At 38.9% G+C, this 11,528-nt stretch overlaps 1 non-coding gene across 1 annotated transcript; it reads left to right on the top strand.

Moving 5' to 3' along the window:
- Positions 1-2,797: 2,797 nt before the first annotated feature.
- On the top strand, positions 2,798-2,869 carry TRNAP-CGG (transfer RNA proline (anticodon CGG)). The gene has a single exon. It is a non-coding gene; the product is annotated as a tRNA-Pro (tRNA).
- Positions 2,870-11,528: the final 8,659 nt, after the last annotated feature.

Genomic DNA, 11,528 nt, shown 5'->3' with positions numbered 1-11,528 from the left:
CCTCCCCCTCCCCCACCCCCGGGGCTTTATACCTGTCACCTCCTGTTGTGTACCTTTACCCCACCTCTGACGATAGCCCGAGAAGACAGGAATTGGAGAATTAAAAAAAAAAAATAAAGAACTGCGAGGTGATGCCCCCCTCCCAGCAGCACACGAGGAACGAGAACGTTTTTTTTTTCGTCCGCCTCGAATTCACTATTTAACACGGGGAAGAGGTCGACAAAATGCGTTTTGCTGTGCTGAGGTACCTCCGGGGGCCTTATGGATACCACTGTGTGCTGGATGGGACCGGTGAAGCGTGCTGGGTCCATCCTGCGGCACAGGTGGGCCCCCGCGCTCTACCGGGGAGAGGGGGTCAGTCGCGTTTATGCGGATAACTGGGGTGGGACTCACCAAAGGGGCCTCACGTGGGACGCACTCGAGGGGAGGGGCCTTCCCTTTCCTAACCCTCGATTCACCTTTTTTCTGGGGATTTTTTGCAAGATTTTTTCACCGCGGGACAGCGCAGAAAACAGCAGATTTATCCTCACCTTTTTTTCAGCGGAGGGGGCATTGATGATGATATTGATAAGGCCCCCCCCCGGAAAAATATATTAAAAATATATAGGATAATCGCCGATTTCCTGGATTTATAAGACATCAGAAAATATTTAGAACGCATTGATTTATTTTCTTTTATCAATTCGGCTGATCACAAATATTTTTTTTTTATTATTCTGAAAATGTCGATTTTGGAATTCGAATTGATTGAAAATGAAAAAAAAAATGCGAAGTTTTATTCAACCATTCGCAAGCTATTAATCCTTGAAGATAATTAATTGAAGATATAATTATTTTATTATATTGAATCAGGAATATCGCGATATCAGGATTTCGTATATCAGAATTGCAAATTCCATCAATTCTCGTTTTCAGTTGAATATGAGAAAGATTATCACTGGAAAAAATCATAAAAATAAAAGAATACTGAAGACATATAGTATCAGGATTGGAATATCATCTGGCTGTCGTAAAAGAAAAATAAATAATTCCTCGAATAATAATATATTACCCTGAAAACGCACTCTCACTTCACGATGTCTTCACTCCATAGATGTCGAACGAATTTTCACTCATACGAGAAACTTGTGATGCTTCCTTGCCTGGGGAAAGGTCGCATGGACAATAATCAATGATATTTATGTCTGTGTACCCTCCGGCGTGGTCGTAATTAACTCTAAACACAAATACATGGAGTGGCTTGAAAATGTACAGTAAAAGAGATTATGATTCTCGTACAGATACTGATATAGGCATACTTTTACGGACAATCGTGTCGAAGTTATTCGAAAGTATGAGCTCTTACTATTTCACACGATATTTTATCATTATACGCATGACCCCGGGGGGTCATTTTTTTCAGTTTGTCAACAAATGTTTCTCCATTTTCTTCAATATTTTTCAACGTTATATTACTCTTGAGCACTTAAAGATAATTAGTCCGGATTGATAACGCGAGTCATAGAGAAATTTTGTGGCATTGAAATTTATTAATAGTCTCATTACAAAGCTCGGAATTTTCATCTGGAATCTATATGATTCAGAACTCAAGTACTCTATGAGTAAAATTTTATATTTCTCGTAATTGTATATTTATTTTAAAAATATTAGAGAGGAAGGGATGAAATTATTGGAATTATCAAATGTTTTCTCGGAAAAGTGGCGGAATCTCTGGGAAAGATGGGGCGCGTACAAACATCCCCTGGGAGAAAAACAAATTTATTACTGGATTAAAGATGGTGATTAAGTAGCTGGGGGGAGAGGGGTACCGAGGCATTGGCAATTGTCTCCATTGTGGCCACCGACCTGGAGAGGTCGGGGGTACCATAAAGCGATGATGGCCCTCATCGTGCTAAAACTGTTAATCGGGTGTCCCTTTTTGGGTTTTACAGCTCCACATTCTTCTGCTCTTTTAATTAAAAATCGAGGTCCTTTGAGTGTGCAACGGTGATTGTTGTAAAAATAAAAACCGTTATAAAAGTGTTTTGAATGGGGGAGAGTTTTTGGTGGAAATATTAACGGGACTCGGGACGGTTTAGCTTCGGTTGTAAAAGATGAATTTTTTTATTGGACCGAGGGAAAAAACGCTTGGAAAATTTTTTAGCTTTTTCGGGGGGATTGCCCTGGGGATTTCAATGCCGGGGGCCATTGGTCGAATGAAACACCGAGAGAGAGCGCCACAGTGACTGTTCGGGAACAAGTGGAGGCAGAAAAAAAATTGTAATTTCCAAAATATGAATCTTTCAATTCCGGAATATCCGAAAAAATGTCCGTTTTAGGAAATATTGAGAATTTTTGACAGAAATATAACGAAATCAATTAAATTGAGGAGAAATTGATGGATCGTTTAATAAACAATAATTCTGCCGGTTCCATGATTTTTGGTTTTTTTTTTTGACGTGAAAAAGCAAAAATCGGAAAAAAAATATCGGCAGAAAATAAATTCATCGAGTTTTACATTTTTTCTCTGGATTATTTCTTATTAAACAGACAGATTCGGCCAAAAATCGATAGAAATAGAAATCCAATAAAATGTTGTAATGATTTCGAACATTATATTTAAAAAAAAAATCGAAGATAATCTCAGGGAACAAAAAACGCCGCGTGAAATCCCAGCGCATTACAATAATTGGAATTCAAGATTTAATTTTAAAAAGAGACATTTGTTTTTTTTTACAGGCGGTCGATTTTATTACCAGGACATTGATTTTCCAGAGCTGCAGGTGATAAGGAGTTCTTTCGATAAAATATCTGACGAGGCTCGTTGGTCTAGGGGTATGATTCTCGCTTCGGGTGCGAGAGGTCCCGGGTTCAAATCCCGGACGAGCCCAGGTGGTAATTTTTTTTTCATCATAAATACCTTTCTCACTTCCCAATAAAACATTAATCCTCCCCACATTTTTATTTCTAGCTCATAATTAAGAATAATAATGAAATAATTAGAAAAATCTATTTCTCTGATTTTTGAATATCACAAAATGAATTGAATGAATTTTTCAACGACCATCGCCCACTGTTAGACGAATTCCAAAAAAAATACCGAGATGTTTTCGTGGGTAATGACTCATGAATATTTAATGTATCCGCTGACGTGATTTTTTTTTCAATATTACGGATCCATTTGATTATCACCCCGTATTTGTTGAGGCTGACAGGAACACACGGTTCTATTAATCGTATCTCAAGTTTCATGCGAAAACACCGGAATGACGTATCATTTACGAATTTGATTATATAGAGGTCTACGTCGACCTTTAAACCACGATCCCGAGGGGGGGCCCTACAACCGTCCAATTTTAAACCTCGAATCTTTCTCACTTTTATCGGTATTTACCGTTCGATCACGTAGTTTCACTTTATCGAATTACTGGTATACAGGTAGGTTTTTATGTGGAGAATTATACACACGTGCTGTTGTGTGCTCTTCCTCTTTTATATATTTTTTTTTTCTCCACTCTTTCATTTTTATCATCGTCGCCTTTTACGATCGTAAACGATCGGTTTTATGATTTCGTGGGCTCGAAAAAAAGGTATACCTCGTAGATTTTGAAATCAACCCACTGGCGAGCATCGCCTTCACACAACAATATTTGGATTTATGGATCGATATCATCTTCACTTAATGCGTATTCAGTGTTTTTCATTACATTTTATGGGGAATTTTAATTCTCGCGGGAGATGGTTTTTTTTTTGATTCATTGAATGTCACGGGTTTATTCGGCTCATTTGGGTATTTATCTTGATGGGGATAATAATAATATCATTGTAACGTTTTTGCAACAATTTATTCACGATGTTTGGGATTGAATAACCGTTGAGAGCTAGTGATTACTTATTCGCCTACCAAATGAATTTGTCTCGAATTGATAATTCTGATATGGCAGTAATTTTAACGCGTGAAAATGCTCAGGGACGAGTAAAAAAAAAATGAAACTGAGAATAAAAAGGAAATAAAAAGATGATTGCAATCCGTAGGCCCGCAAGCGTGACTAAACCTTCCGGAATCGACTAATCACGATGAGCATGATCGATAGCCAGTGTCGAAAAGCCAAATAAGTACCCAACAATAATTGTGTTGCTGTTGAGAAAGATTTATCGGTACTCGAGGTGGGTAAATCACGCCGATAATTCTGGTGAATCACAGGTGCCAATACGGAGCACCTCCCCATGAAGAATGAAGTGCAATGACTGACACTTTCATCCATCTCTTCCACCCGGTAATTGTCATTTTGTTAATAATTTTAGCATGCTATGCCATTTTTGCAAAAGGAGAATTGGAAAGTAGTAGACATTTGCACAGTTCCAGACAGTCTCTCTTCTTTGCTATAAAAGTGAATGTTTAGCCGAAAATTGCGGCAATCGAATGGCATTAAAACCTGGTGGGATTATGCGTTTTGCGTTTATGGCTTCGAGGCATGTTCACTGTGAAAAAGGAAGATTTAGAAGAGGAAGACTAGACATCAATCTGGGACATCTCTTTAATAAGTAAAAATTCTAGTCGTAAAGTTTAATGGAATAGGGTATGTGTTGCTATTTACATAAATACGATAATGAAATATCAATTAATTTTTTTATGCTGATATTTGTTTCGCATTTTATCGTCTTACATGATTTTCAGAAAATTTTTGAGTGCAACATTTGTTTTTTTTTTTTCAACCATCTGAGACTGCACGGATGCATCTGGGAAAATTTTCAATAGATGATGCACTCGGGGGAATATAAACTCGACTGAAACTGACGATGATTGAATAACGTTAATAACAGCCTCAGCAGGCCGTAAGTTATTTTCGACTGACGTGCTTTTAACTTGAAATTACGTCATAAAACTTTGGATTATATTATCTGTCTTCTCACTGCGATCATCACTCCGTTTTCGGATTTTTCAAGTGCACCGACCGTTTTTATTCTCATCATTTTTTTCACCTGGAAACATTAGCGTAATGTCGGGGACATAGATACAGCAATAATATTACCCCTGAAAATATTTAATATATAATTAAATATAATTTAAATATATTACTTGGCGAGAATATTTGCCGACAAATGTTACACGTCGAGAAATTACGATATCATTATCCCATTTTTTTGAATATTACAGATGAAAGGATTATGATTGGCTTTTATATTTTTTCGACCTACACCCGCAGATTGAATTGCATGCGTGAAAATCATACTTCTCGAACGACTACTGGATTTTTAAGATAAATTTACCGTTTAATCATACGGAGATTGCGTGCGCGGGATCAACATCCTCATTCTTTCTCCATGACTTTTTTTTTAACGATGAGATTTCAATTAACTCAAGTTATTATCCATTAATTGACACAATAAAGCAATTAGTGGTTGAATAAATTATTATTTCAAGTATTCAGAACTGCTTTAGGAATCCTCAATATTTTTTGCAGTTTACCATGAAACGAAATTGTCACATAGTGATAATTTAGCCTCGAAGGGCTGACAACGGCAATTAAATAGCATTAAAACCGAGGGAAGAAAAAGGTGAATGAGCGAGGGTCGAGAGACAAGACCCACGAGTGCATATATCTTACCTATTACCGAGCTCCAGGGTCGCACGGGTTCAAGACACGGGACCGTCGATTTACAAAATCGGAAATCCCCGTAGAAAAGAAAAGGAGAGTCATGTCCACTCCAACGACCGGCTATCTATCCCCTCGAGTCGTTTACACCGCTTGAGGAACTTGTTGTTGACGCCCCTCATTTTTATGATTTTTTTTTTTATAATTGAACAAATCCATCTACTCTATTGGTGGATTGGTGGTTGAAGCGAGGAGAGATATCTTCGCCCACACGCTCACCACATCGGGGGGAGTGGGTAATGCAAGCGATAATTAAAACGCCTGAGGTGCATCAAAGTAGAGGGTGGTATGAATATTTTGATGGAAACAGTCCGACATTAATTAATGTCGTGATTTTTACCGCAAAAATTTCCCCCAAATATCCTCACTTTTTTTTTTCACCAAAAGGGTAATCCCGGGCGATAAACGATCGTCGGTCCTCCGATGCTTTGCGAAACGGACACTAAAGCCCCAGTAGACTTTAATCGTACATAAAAAAATATAAGGTGGCGAATGACTAACATAAACACGCGATATTTGTACTGGTATATCGGTACCTCACAAAGACACGGGTGTCGGCTATACATATGGCATTTGCACACGGGATCCGTATGAGGTTAACAGTTTTCATGCACGCGATCGTCTAGTTACTTTTTTTTTATCACGCAAGATCGCGAGGAAGAATTGATTCGTTTATGGTTTTAGTCGGATCATTGGCCATCATTTCTAGAAAAAAAAGAAGCAAAAATTATTGTTCACTTCGTTATCAGCTGATGCTTTTAGCGAGGTGATTAGCGACAGCGAATCACCTTTTTACCGGTATTTTATTCATGAACTGAATTTTTTTATTTATCAGCACTTGGGGCCCGTGCGCGCCTCCCGCGAAATCATATAATGGGATAATTATTGATATACTAGAAGAGCAATGAGCAATTTTTTTTAGAGAGGGCACGAGGTATTTGGCTTCTGGGAGATGGTTCCCTAGAACTCGGCGAGGTGCATTTGATAATTATTATATATATATTAATTTCTAGGAGTCGAGTGTATGAAGGAGGCGATTAATCGAAGAGCACATACCCTAGGGAGGAAGAGCCTCGCCATCACGCAGAATAGATTCATCAAGAGTCAGAGCATATAACACTGGCATTCAATGGCCCCCGTGAGGTCTTCATCGAATCGCGACATTGAGGTATATCTCACCTACCGCCACGAATCAAGTACTCTCCAATGATTCACATCACGTACACCGAGAATTTAAAAATATGTATCGCATACGTTATGTTGCTGGCGTGCTTGGAGATCGGCCTCTTGCTCTCTTCATTAGCATACTCCCTTTTGACCATGATCATTAGTACGGGAGGATTAATAATTGCACTCGGTGAAAAATTAGGGTTAACCTATTTATCAAGTCTCATTCGCATTGATTCACTCCTTCCAGGCGATACTCATGGCTATTTATCCCGGATTTTCAATTATCTTTTTTAAAAAATACCTGGGGAGAGCATTCAGATGATTCGCCAGAATTTTTACAACGGGAGTTCTAGTCAGGAGAAATTAATTGGTCATCTGCTTGATGCGGAGGAAATGATATCCGAGATTTTCATATTTTGCAGATTTATCTTCATTCATTCACGAAATATTCATTTTTTAAATGTAGAATTATTCAATTCACTGGTAGATTTTATTTTTCGTCATTAATCACTTGGAATTTGAAATATAATTTTCCAACACTATTAATTAACCTACATTTTCCCGATTCCGTGAATTCCTCTAAATTTCGATGAATCCGTAACATAAAAAAATATTTAACAATCCAATTAAAAAATCATTTCACTTCGCGATCATCGCCGAGATATATCCGATAAGAGTATCCCATTAACGTGTACCCAGTGGCAGTTAAAAAAATAAAAAGATAAATAAACATTTAATATCGAATAAAATGTCGTGCCGAGAGTTGCTTGGAAAATATCAGTTTATGGATATTTTCGAGTAGTTTAATAAAAATAAAAAATCGCAAAGAATGGACTGATGGTGTTTCCCATGGAATTAACCGAAGGAAGTGTCTCGTCATCGGCCAAAAATAGAAGTGCTAATGATCGCATTCGTAACACGAGAATTTGATTGAGGAAATAAAGAGAGTGCGAGAACGAGTGTAATATTCATCGGAATGATCTCCCAACGCTCCACCACATGCATCTTCCGTGATTAATGCTAATTACATTGCGTAATTCTTGATTATACCGGGTATTACTGTCCCGGATTCGTGTGGTCTCGTTGCGATCACCTGAGACTATTATACGGTCTAATTCAATCTACGCCGGATGTCTCGACGTTACCCCAAGGTCTTTACGCGCTTCGTTTCATTTCTATTTCCGTGAATTAAAATATCCGACTTCAGGATAGATCAGCCACTCAAAATAATTTTTCACAGAACATTTTTTTCACAACAGCCAATTAAAATAAATAAATTATTCATTTACGATCAATCGACCAATTGATTAGAAATATTTTCTCGGTGTAGAAGTGTTGATAATGGACCGGAAGTGGCTCCCAATATGATCCACTGGCTCATTATTCCTCCGACCTCATTGAGTCAACCAAAATTCCGCCGACAAATGATTCATTGTGTCTCAGTCTTTTGGTGTGTCTCCAGAAAGGGACAATGAGTGGACCTCCACTGATTACATTTACTGTTTCATCGGATATCGGGACAAAAAAGAGCTAGGATAAAGCAGGGATTGTTTCATACTTTTTGAAAGTGTCATTTTTTCGTCAACGTCGAGATCTGGGTCATTATGGCTTTGCTCGAGTCATTGTCAAGACAAATTTCGAATTGAATTAAAATTTGGCAGGGGCGATTGACTAATGGATAATTAAGGGATTAAAAAGATTGTTTTGAGTCGTCTTGGCCGTGGTGAAGTCCGTGGAATAAATAATAATTATCGGGGATCAATCTCCCTTCTTTTCCCGAGAGTTTTGACTGGAACTAGCTCAATATTCCGGTTCTTTAATGCGCGTCAGTAGCACCTAAGCACCCGAATAAATTAACAAAAGGCAAATCGTTTAGTCAGACGTTGAGGAGTAAAAAAAGGCCGACGAGGGATTAAGTTAAGAAGAATGAGGCGCCGGTGATGAGAATAAAAGGTGGCACAGTCGATAGAGATGTCGGACAATGAGGGGAGCCTCTTTTAAAAATCGAGGACCCTCTTCTGCTCTTCGCATTTTATGTTTTATTTTCATCTCCATTCCATTTCTCTCTTTCTCTACGGTATAATCCGTCGCAGTAATACTCGCGAGGACGTTTGTCAGGATTAGGACACCTTTTGGGTCACGACAAACGCTCCAGCGAGAAAATTCGTTGGCATATGTTGTTGTAATAAAAATAAATATGCAAGAGTATCACTGAGATTTGAGAATGCTAACCACCGAAATTAATGCGACCGGGGATTTGCACGAGTGCCTTCTTTATTTTGACAGAGAAATATTTATAAGTTATGACGTTGTAAAGAGTTCTTGGGATAATTCCACGGGTTTTTGCATTTTTTTATTTTTATTATCCTTGGGGTAATCCGATTCAGGTCACTTGATGCTCTTGAGATTTTCATTCGTGGTAATTAATTGGTCATTCGAGACCGGAATGGCTTCATTCATTGTTTTTATGGTGAAGAGAGTCGGTTTTTATTTGTGGCTTTACGCCACAGTCCGGAGAGAAAAGATTTCTTTCCGGAATAATCTTTCAAGTAAAATAATTCGAGAAAATACGATGAGTTCTCGAGAATTTATTAATTCATCATTTTCTAATATTTATTTTCAAATCAAGTAAAATGAATCGTGTAATAGAATTTTTTGTGATGATCTCCAATTTTTTTGGAGATGTTGGAAAAATTCTTAGAATTTCTACAAAAGTGTCTCAACCGAAAAACCCCGCACGTTTGAAAGACACAATACTCACGTGTATGCACGCGAGAAAAAGCTACGTGATGCCGCCCATGGAACGGGTGGAAAAGTGAACGCTCCCAGGACGACCTCGCACGTGCCTCGTTTTTGTTAGCAGAGTTAGCCAACGCGTTAAAACCCATGGAGACGATCTAGTGTGGGTGAATATCCTATCTCACTGGGGCCCTCAACCTGTCCGGAAAGCTTTCAATACTCACCATCCTCACCTTTTCATGATTATGCACAAGAGCGAATGGTAATGCAGCCTGAGAAACCGCAGGAAGTGAACAGCCACATCGAGAATGACAATTAGACAATTCCGTTTTTACTTTCAAATGTCATATTTTTTGGATCTACAATATCCACTGCAGGAGGGACCAACATCGAGCCGTGACTGAACCGTCAACATTACATTAACGAACAAAACATTAATCACGAGAAAAAATGTTCGAATGTATTGACTGGAAAAAATTTTTGGTCCCAGCGATTTTCATATTTGAAATCTCAAATAAAGTTCAATTCCACCGATAATTTCCATCGATTGTGCCTCAATCATATTTCACCGAATCCATTGCCCAACGTGTGCCCGATAATTGATCTGTAATAACTTTAATCACCAGCAATTACAAATCGCCCTCAATTATCCACAATTTTTAATCGCCAACTCCATTAACATAGAAAGCGAATGAAAAATAAAAATGGCAAAGTGTTTTATGCGCTCTCTATCCCATGGGAAAATTCCAGCGACGTCTCTCTTTCCGATCGGCCGCACGGTTTATATTAAAACCCTTTCGCGCACACATGTCGAGGAAGTATAGTTGGAGTCTTCTACGGCATATAACGGACAAGTCGTGCAAATCGAAACGGTTCGCGGTGGATTATAGTCGCATCGCGTGCGATGATCGCCGCTGGTGAATCTTTCGTCCCAGAGTAGGCCGTACCCGTGCGACTTGCGAGAGGACTTTATCGATTCAGGGGTTGAGGGGATAATCTCCGGGTGATGGTTGAGGTCAGGAAGATGTCCCCGAAGGTGAGCCCTCGTATTAATTAAATTGAGAGCTCCATCATCCGTTATTTTGATTAGCGGAATCACCGACGTTTTCCCATCACGAGGCATTTTTTCACGTCATCCTATCAATTACTTGGAATTATCAAGGAAATAAATTCTATAAAAATAAAAATCATTCGACAATCTGGGCTTACAGCTATTTCAATGCATCGAGAATGTGTCAATGAGATCATCTAATCAACCAATCAATCACTCGAATTTTGATAGGTGTTGGAGATTAGCTGAATTCTATCACAACGACTGCCTGAAAATTCAAGTTACAGCTCCATGGATTGCCTCATCGACTCTCCCCTCGCGATACCATCGATCTGGATCGAATTGGCATGCATCTCCTCCCATTCCCTCACACCAACTGAGTCGATAAAATAAAAAATTCCCGAGACGTGCTGGCAATTTGATTCCCTGAAATTCTTCAATGATGTGAGAATGAGAATGGTAAAGCATGAGAACGTAATTGCTGACTTTGGAACATTTCAAATTGGATTGAAATCACGTTTAAAATCATGTGTTGCACTTGTTCAAGACCTGCCGCACCGAGACAATGGTTCAACATATGCAAAATGGATTAATGAAACCCCGGGAAAGAGAGTTGTAGTATAATCACATAAAGATCATTTAGTACATCAGGCATTGCGGAATATCTTGATGACTGTGAATAAGCAGTAGGACGGTTTTAGATGTGAGACGCGCGCACGCGACGGGAGTCACGACCGAGTTGAAACCATCCTGATGGGTGAGGAGGAAGGAGGGTATATCCACTGAAGTAACGTCTTGAAGAAGGGAATGAAAAGGTGAGTGTTTTGTAGCCAAGACAATGGGCGTCTAATACATTGCGCAAGATGTGTTTCCGGCCGTTGGTGGTTCACCCAAGTCCTACCTGCACGGTTATGTATCCCAACCTGAGTGAT

The sequence above is a fragment of the Fopius arisanus genome, unplaced genomic scaffold (assembly GCF_000806365.1).
Source record: "Fopius arisanus strain USDA-PBARC FA_bdor unplaced genomic scaffold, ASM80636v1 scaffold00108, whole genome shotgun sequence".
NCBI classification, from domain to species: Eukaryota; Metazoa; Arthropoda; class Insecta; order Hymenoptera; family Braconidae; genus Fopius; species Fopius arisanus.
Note: the sequence above shows the minus strand (reverse complement) of the source record. Positions and strands in the feature narration are given on the sequence as shown.